We start from the raw sequence: 8,609 nt of genomic DNA, 5'->3' as shown, positions 1-8,609 counted from the left end.
ATCAGACATAATGCCTTTCTTCTTTCTCTCTGTATTGATTCCTTGACAATCCTTAACTTTTTGAGCTTCCTCCTTATTAGTCTTTGAGACACTGCGAGTTATTGGAGGCATGTTCAGTTATGAACGAATTTATAAAGGATTCCTCAGGGTTTCGAATACAGACAAGATAAAGTTTCTCTTCTTAAAAGAGTCAACTTTCGGACCAAAAGACCTCTAGTAAAACCGAAAATATGAAATAATATATTTCGTTTCCTTAGTCCGAAAATCTCAAGTTGGAAGGATTATTAAAAATCCGAAATTCCAAATAACACCTATTTTTGGTAAATCATGTTAAACATGAATAATTTTTAGACTCCCATGGATTCGCAGCAACCCATAAATTACAGAGTTTTTCTGATAAACAACTACACAAAGTACATGTGCTCCTGTTTTATTGTACCTTTTCTCATCCAATATCACGAGCACAGTATGGGATGAGAGTGCACAATTCCGATACAACTAAGTTGCATCAAAGTAAGCCTTTTCCAGCTTACAGTGATTATCAGAAACATAGTTCATGTTTCCTCTAGGGAGTTTCTGCCCAAAATATTTTCTTCCAAGACGATGATCTTTTCTAGCTCTAGAGATATGATCATGTGGAGAAAATGTACAAATGTGAGAATTCTCGGAGATAGCTAGATCTCTCTTAATTCTTTCAATGAGATTTTTATAAGATTTTCTCATTCTAAGGACTTCCTTATTATTCACATTAATGTGATCATCTGAAACAACTATCGGAAAATCCTGATTGTTTCTTTTGGCAGAGATTCGCTCTTTCCTTTCCTTCTGAAGTCGTTCCTTATCAAAACCAGAAATGTTTCGATATGGGTGTGGAGGAACCTTTTTCCAGAAGCGATTATCAACTCTTTCCTCTGACCCTTTTGAGTTGATCTTATCGGGATGTAGTATAATATGTCTTCTACTGAGGAATAATCTTTCAGTTTTTAAGACAAGAAACTTCTTTCAAAATTTTTACCACCGTATGTTGAAGAAGTATAAGTTTCCTGTCAAGTGATTGAAAGTTGTATTCCTTAGAGTCATCACGGAATCGGTTCAAATTTTTCTTTGGACAAGATTTCGTTTGATCATCAGTAGATCTAGAAGCTGATTTCTCATCCTCTTCTAACTTGATGTAGTTAGGAAAACTACCATCGTCTTGATCTGTTTCAGATGTGATTAACCCAGTTTTCTCACAGTCTGTAAAAGTCGAGAAAGGACTTTTAGTTTCCCCATCAGAAGAAATCACAACAGCATCATTAGTCAGAATCATAGGATGTGTCTCTTTATCTGTAAGAGATTTACCAAGAGCTTCTAGTTTAACAACGAGATCCATTTTCTCTTTGGCTAGACAGTTCAGTTGAATGTCCTTTTCTCTAATCTCCTGCTTAAGAAGATTTGAATCTGTCTTTAAGATAAACACTTTAGAAGACATAGATTGTATAGGCTTTAGGAGTTTTATCAACTCTTTATCAGCATCTTCTTTTTCTTCAGAAAAAGACATAGATGTTTTTGTAACCCCTGGATCATGAGTCAACGAAGTATTAACATCTTCAACATTTAAGAAAATCATACTCTTGCATAACGTTAACTGAATCAGACATAGATTCAATTCTTACAGGTTGGATCGCACCAAACACAGATTGTTAGATCTTTTCGTGTTTGCCTGCTCTGATACCAATTAAAAAGGCGAGCGTACCTAAATATATCTCAAGCTAAAACTTTTCCTACCTATAAGTCCTTTCTCCAAAAGTGATTTTCTATGGACTGAGTCGAGAGAATACAACTAATCGGTTCACACTTTGTGTGATTGTCTATGGATACGAGATCGAGACAATACAACAACGAAGTATGTTTACTTGATACAAAGGTTCGGACTTAACCAAACACAATAGGATTGCTTATCAAGTAAATAGGAATTAACGTTTGTGTAATTTACTTTAATTATAATAAAATAATTATAATGCGGAAAATAAAAGTAAATGACACAACAAGATTTTGTTAACGAGGAAACCCCAAATGCAGAAAACCCCCGGGACCTAGTCCAGAATTGAATACTCTCAGGATTAAGCCGCTACACAAAATTACACCTAACTTCGTATAGTTGAGACCAAGTGAGTAACCCTATAGTTCACTTAGTTCCGTCTGTATTCCCACGCATCTGACCTATGAATAAGTTACGTACTTGGAACAATCCTTTTGGTTCGTGTTCCAAACAGTAAAGGAACAAGAAATATGTTTGGTATCAACTCTATTCAACCAAGTGATATGAGTCGGGCAAAGGCTCTTCCGTTTATCTTAACATAAACTCCTTCGTCAGGTCTAGATCTATCTTATGTTCAATCACCCTAAGGTAATCATTTAATATTAAGCCAACAACGCCTCTAATCCGAATAACCGTGTTGATGCCGATCTACTCAATTAATCAATCCAATCTACCACAAGGATAAACCGATTATTAATTGGATCCTCTTTTACCGAAACACGTATTGTGCACACCAAAGATTATAAAACCCATGTCAGATCTTCAATATCTTCTTTGTCTTCTTAAATCTTCAATAAAAACCTGCACACAATCACTTGAATCTCTTGTGATCAATCACGCACAGAACGAAGTCTGTTAACAATGGATTATCACAAGATCGTCTTTAGAACTAACAACAGTCTAAAGATCCCTGTCGAAACTCTGAACTAGTTTGAGTGAATTTATATCAAAAGAGAAGATTCTCAAGAATAAACAAACTAGGTGCAATCATATGTCAACCACCGTTAGTCAATCAAATCAATCGAAAACAAAGATAAACCGCAATTATCTAGTTTCCCACCAACGGGTCGCGCTAGAGATTCTCAATCCCAAAGAAGACTTTAAAACGAGCGGCCGTAAGAGATTTCACCTAATTAGATTACTCTCCTCTCCGATAGGAGGCTACACCAAAGACAAAAGAGGAAGTCTGTTGTTACGAAGGATTAGTTTGCTATAAAGGAAAACTTCGTGTATTTATAGACAAGGAAGTTTGGACACCAAGGTATTTCCAAAATCGAAAATATTCTCAAGATATTCATAAATGCACAAATTCGGTTTTCATAATTCCTGGAAATGCTCTGTCCAAAAATAACAATCGAAATCTCTTGGAAAATATAATTAGTAAATGCACATTACTAATTCTGTAATTTCCATACAAATGAAATTAATAACCTTAATTAAAAGATTCTTAACTTATTTGTGTTTCGATCCTGGGATTCTCTTCCCTTAGCCGTTAAGTAATACCTTTGAACAATTATAGAAATAAACATTCTCAGCACGTGTTCAAAGTTTGTCGACATCTTAACTTTGTAAGTTCTCTTTCACACTTACAATCTTGAAACCGATTTGCCACACTTCCAAACAAGTTTAGAATTGGTTCATCTGACTTTGAAGAACTATGTGATTGATCAAACCAACATTCAATCACAATCATGGGTTTACGGTTCTACCAAAATAAGTTTCAGTTCTACCTCCATGTGAGTACTACGCATAGTCACACTAGCTTCCCAAAAGATTCGGTTGACTAGGTACTAGGATCGGTTCCCCACATATATATGGTATCTAACTTATATGTTTTGCACATGTTCACAGGATTGGTTCCTCTTTCTGATGTAAACCTTGCTGCACCCCATATAAGAATCAGTTCTCCTTGATATACTGCACCCCTTACAGGGATCGGTTCCTCCTTTCCCCAAGGCAGACATAATCCGATCATACCAAGGTGATTACTTAAGATTGGTTTTACTGATAAAAGTTATACCAAAAAAAAAGTCAGGACTTTGTGAATAGTTCTACCAAAAACTCAACAAGTTGTGAGCGGTTCTACTTTATCACACATATTGGTTGTTCATAAGATATGCAATGAATAACAAAACCAATAACACCTGGCAATTTCCTTTTCGGTTCACAAAACAAGTTTATGAACTTACTTCCTTAGAACACATGTAAACATTGTTCCCTAGGATGAAATCCTCACCTCATACCCATACATAATCACAATAGCATTCAAATGATTATGGCGATGTCTTATCTACAAAGTTTAATGGTTAAGCAATAACCCTCGTATTGTATTCCTTAATACTATGTCTATCTAGAGTTCAAATATGCTTCGCAGTTATGTGTTCAATATGCACGACTTGAAAGATACGTTAGGGAATGAAACAGTTCAAGTCAAATATCACTAACCTCATGTGGACGGATGATTGTTGTCGTTGTAGCTCTTTGATTCTTCACATCTTCAAGTCTTCGCAATACTTGTAATGTCTCATATCCTAATACTTTCAAGCTAACCTATACGAAGTTTAACTCTAGTACATAATCAAGCGACTCTTAACATGAGTTTTGATTCACTAAAATATGACAACCAAGCTTGACATACCAACGCTTGGTGGGTTCAACCGAGCCATGCTCTAACATGGTATGTGTACCATGAAGTCCAAACATCCCGAACTACTATTTTCAAACATAAACATTTAAGAACCTTAAACACATATCAAGTTAGGTAGAAATGAACTATAACCAAGATATATGGATCATTATAAGTACTCTAAGCAAATAAAAAACACAAATACATACCTCTTTAGAAGAATCCAATCGAATTCTACAGCCTTACCGAACATAATCTGTGCGCCCCAGTTCTCGTGCTTCCCTCACTGTATACATTAAAGGGCATTCCTTGGTGAGGAATCACCTACAACACAATCAAGTTGTGTTGAGTTGAACAAGGTCTTGCTCACCATGAGTGACTGAAACAGACTTTTCCGCAACAATGAATTTTTCACCATATATGTTTTTGGCTTATTCTGTTTCACTTTTGTAAAGACCCTCAAGCTCGTCAACGCTATTAGACCAGTCAAAAGACAAATTAACCGCTAATGATTAATAAGAATTAATCTAACATCGATCTAGATACGAAATTAGAACCATCAAATAAATCTCAAAAAGTTATGCGAAATAGACTGCTCGAACGTGTCTTTCGTATACCGGACGAAGAAGATGTCATCTAACTAGTGAGAGGGAAAATAGTATTTTTTTCCATCAAACCGACTGGGGCTGCCCTTATCCAATTCAGCAGATGTTTCATAGTTTTTACTTGGTCTTATCGGGTGTAAATGGAGAAGATAAACTTCAATCTTATTTTTTCTTCTTTTTCTTCATTCTTCTTCTTTCTTTCTTTCTTCTCTTCTTCTGTTCTCTCTCTTTCTCTCTGCCGTTTTTCAATTCAAGTGATTTTGAGGCTTGAAAGTATGTGAGTGAGTCATAGGGAGTTTAATATCTTGATGAATCAAAGAAGAAGGTGATGATGTTGCTATCGATTGAGTTTTGGAAGAAGCAGAAAAGGGTAAGATAATTTAGGGTTTCGAATTGATTGATTTCTTTTCTTGAAATTGCTTTGTGTTGTTAGATTAAAGATGGGTTATCTGTAACTCTTTAGATAGAGACTGTATGAGGTTTAATTTTGATTTCATAGAAAATTAGGGTTTATGTTTTTCCCTAAATCAACCAGAAATTAGGATTCATGCGAATTAGGTTGCTTGATTCGGAATCTACAGATGAAGGAGATGATCGAGCTGCAGTTCAAGGGTAATTGGTACTTAAAAACTTGGATATTGATGTTGTTTGTTTGAATTAAGTTGAACTGAGATGCAGCGGTAGATAAATGGAATTGATGGAGAAATTGTAATTGTAATTAGGTTGGTATGGTTCCTGAATTGGGAGATTTCTGATGAAGAAGATGAATTCAACAGGGGTAGTTGCAGTAGCAGTTGGGAGTATGAGATAGGATTTGTAGTTAGATGTGCAGAATTATAAGTAGTGGTGGGAACTGATAGATACAGTTGATTGTGGAATTGTAAATGGTGGTTGTGTTATTGTGGTAAGAGTTTTGTTTGGAGAGGAAGATGGTGGTATGAGCTGACTTTCAGTGAAGTGTGATTAAATATTGTTGGTTGTATGAACTGGTGCTGCAGTCTCAGATGGAGCTAGTGTGCACAAGAAGCCGCAATTGGTTGATGCTAAGAGATGGAGTAAGTTTACTGCTATGCTAAGAAGAAACTGAAGAAGGGGTCTTGAGGTTAGAAGTTGCTTCCAAGAGAATGGTGTTGCGAAGACAAAACTAGTGCAAGACCCAAGGATTGGTTATGGTGTTAATGCAATGAGTAGTGTAGTTGAGCTGCAGATGATACACAATGAAGAACATGAAGAAGTTGTTGGTGATTAGTATGCAGAATGGCAGTTGTGTTTAGGTCTGGCTATGGATGTATGATTTGATGATAGAGAATGCAATAGAAAGCAACTGCAGATACAAGTGGGCTATGCCCAGTTTTTGAAGATATAAATTGATGTGAAGAAAATGTTATCTAGAGATGGGGATTACAGATTTGTAACGATTGATGAAAGCAAGACCTTAGGGAGGGTAGCTGGTGGAGGTATGAAGTATGAATGCTTAGGTTGCAGCCTAAGTTGAGGCTACAGAGGGAGCAAAGATTGTGAAGTGTCCAAGGTATGGATATGATATGGTTTAAGATAGTGGCGAGCAACAATAGTTGCGGGTAGAGTTGTAATAGTTAGTTGAGCAGAATTATAGGATTGTAGTGGTTTATGAGCTATAAGATTATGTATTGGAATTGGAAATAGAGATAGTGGAATCAGTATTTGAACTGATCAAGGAGAGTTAGAAATGCATACGTTTAGTCTTGGCATGTTTTGGTGTTACAACATGATTGTGCATTAGAAGTTTGCATATGCAGAGGCTTAGCCTTAGACCTTTCAGTTCAGTTAGATGTCTGGTTGTTTTACCCTATCTGACTCAGTTATTGACTGAGTTGAATCTTTTGGACCGATTTGACTCAGAGACCTGACCAGTTGACCTTGGTTTTGTTGACTTGGACTTGGACTTGGACTTTGACTTACGTTCACTGTTAGTTGACCCCTTTGACCGTCAGTGATTGTTAGTTGACCCGTATGGACTGGGCTTTAGATTAATGGGTCGTGCCAGTTCAGGCCTAATGGGTTTGGGCTTAGTTTCAAGTGTTCTTAGTTTGATGGTCCGAATTGACCTTTATGGTCCGAATTGACCTTTGGTTGCCTCTCCAAAGTTGTGGATGTTCATAAGACATATCTAATGAACTATAATCAACCTAATTGGATTAGTAAACCTTAGATGTGTAAAGATAGATAACGAAAAGGTGTAGAATCATAAATGGGCTTAGAACCAATAGATAGTTCACATAGCCTATAACTAGAGAATTGTATGAGATTATGTCATGAACCTGGTATGGTACCTATCCTTTTGGATAAACTCATAGATTTATTGTGTGCTTAACAGTTAGTCTTTATTAACAACGATCAATTCAAAGGTTGAACTAGTGGATTGAGGATCTCGAGGTAGGCGTGGCTTGTCATCAAATCAGGTGAGAACTTTGTAACCTTCTCTTAATCATTGAGTTTTCTTTCTTTTGCGAGCATGATGTGCTTTTACTATATATATGAATGTATATTGTAATTGCATTGAACGATGTTTGTTTTGAATGTAATTGTATGTGTGTGATATGCGTTATGTGGTTTCCCTCGCGAGGAGTGTCCGTGTCTCCCCACAGCTCCTTGCTAAGTTAAGTAGGGAGGTATGCCATCCGTCGGCAGTAGCATTAGTAGGGCGGTACGCCATCCGTCAGAATATTATATATACTATTGTATTTAAGGGAAATCACTCGTGTGCATATTGTGCTTGTTTGATTAACTCTTGCTTCTTGATGCGTGAATTGCTGAATGTTTTCTTTTACCATCGTCTCTTTTAAACTACTATTTATCTTAGAACTGTGAAGCATGTTAGTGATTACATGAGAGTTATCTATTTCCATTGGGCACCCCTTGGGATGATGTGCTCACTTGTTCTTTCTCAAAGCTAATGGGAACTAGTCTGATTACAGGTACCATTCGCTATAACTGGAAAAAGAGGAAGATTTTGAGAAAGTCAGGGACTCAAGAAGTGAAGCAAATTGAAATTGAAAAAGATGTAAACAACCTCAAAAGATTCAGTCTTCATACAGACACAGAAGAACAAGAAAGCCAACAGAAATTAGCACAACAAGGTGCTGAGGTTCTGTTGATGGAACAAGGAGAAATCTTAGGAAAAAAGGTAAGCCTAAACCTGTTTCAATTCCAAAATAACATAGATACTTACCGGAATAGGAGGAAGTTTAGGAGGAAGTTTAGATATCCACAGGATAAATGTGTAAACACAGCTTTGCAAACTATATATGGTGATGTGAAATTATTAAGGGATTGTATGCAATTTTCTAATGAAGATGTTCAAATTGTTTTTGATGATGTGCAATTTGCTTTTCCTGGTTTACATTTGACTTGTATTGTGCTATTCCCACATATTACAAAGCATTAGAGTTTAAAAGTAATATGAAGAAATGGAGCGCTCGAAGATATCCGTTTCGTAGCTTAGAGTTTTATGGAATCTAGTGTTGTTGTATATTTTTTTTACTATATGTATTCTTTCTTATTTTGTAAACAACACATTTATATATTTTTAAAACTC

The 8,609-nt window shown here is 36.2% G+C and overlaps 1 long non-coding RNA gene across 1 annotated transcript; it reads left to right on the top strand.

Moving 5' to 3' along the window:
• Positions 1-5,246: 5,246 nt before the first annotated feature.
• On the top strand, positions 5,247-8,389 carry LOC113304368. Its single transcript, XR_003338143.1, has 2 exons — positions 5,247-7,473; positions 7,990-8,389. It is a non-coding gene; the product is annotated as an uncharacterized LOC113304368 (long non-coding RNA).
• The last annotated feature ends 220 nt before the right edge of the window (positions 8,390-8,609 follow it).

The sequence above is a fragment of the Papaver somniferum genome, chromosome 1, assembly GCF_003573695.1.
Source record: "Papaver somniferum cultivar HN1 chromosome 1, ASM357369v1, whole genome shotgun sequence".
NCBI lineage: Eukaryota > Viridiplantae > Streptophyta > Magnoliopsida > Ranunculales > Papaveraceae > Papaver > Papaver somniferum.
This window is presented reverse-complemented; position numbering and strand designations above follow the sequence as displayed.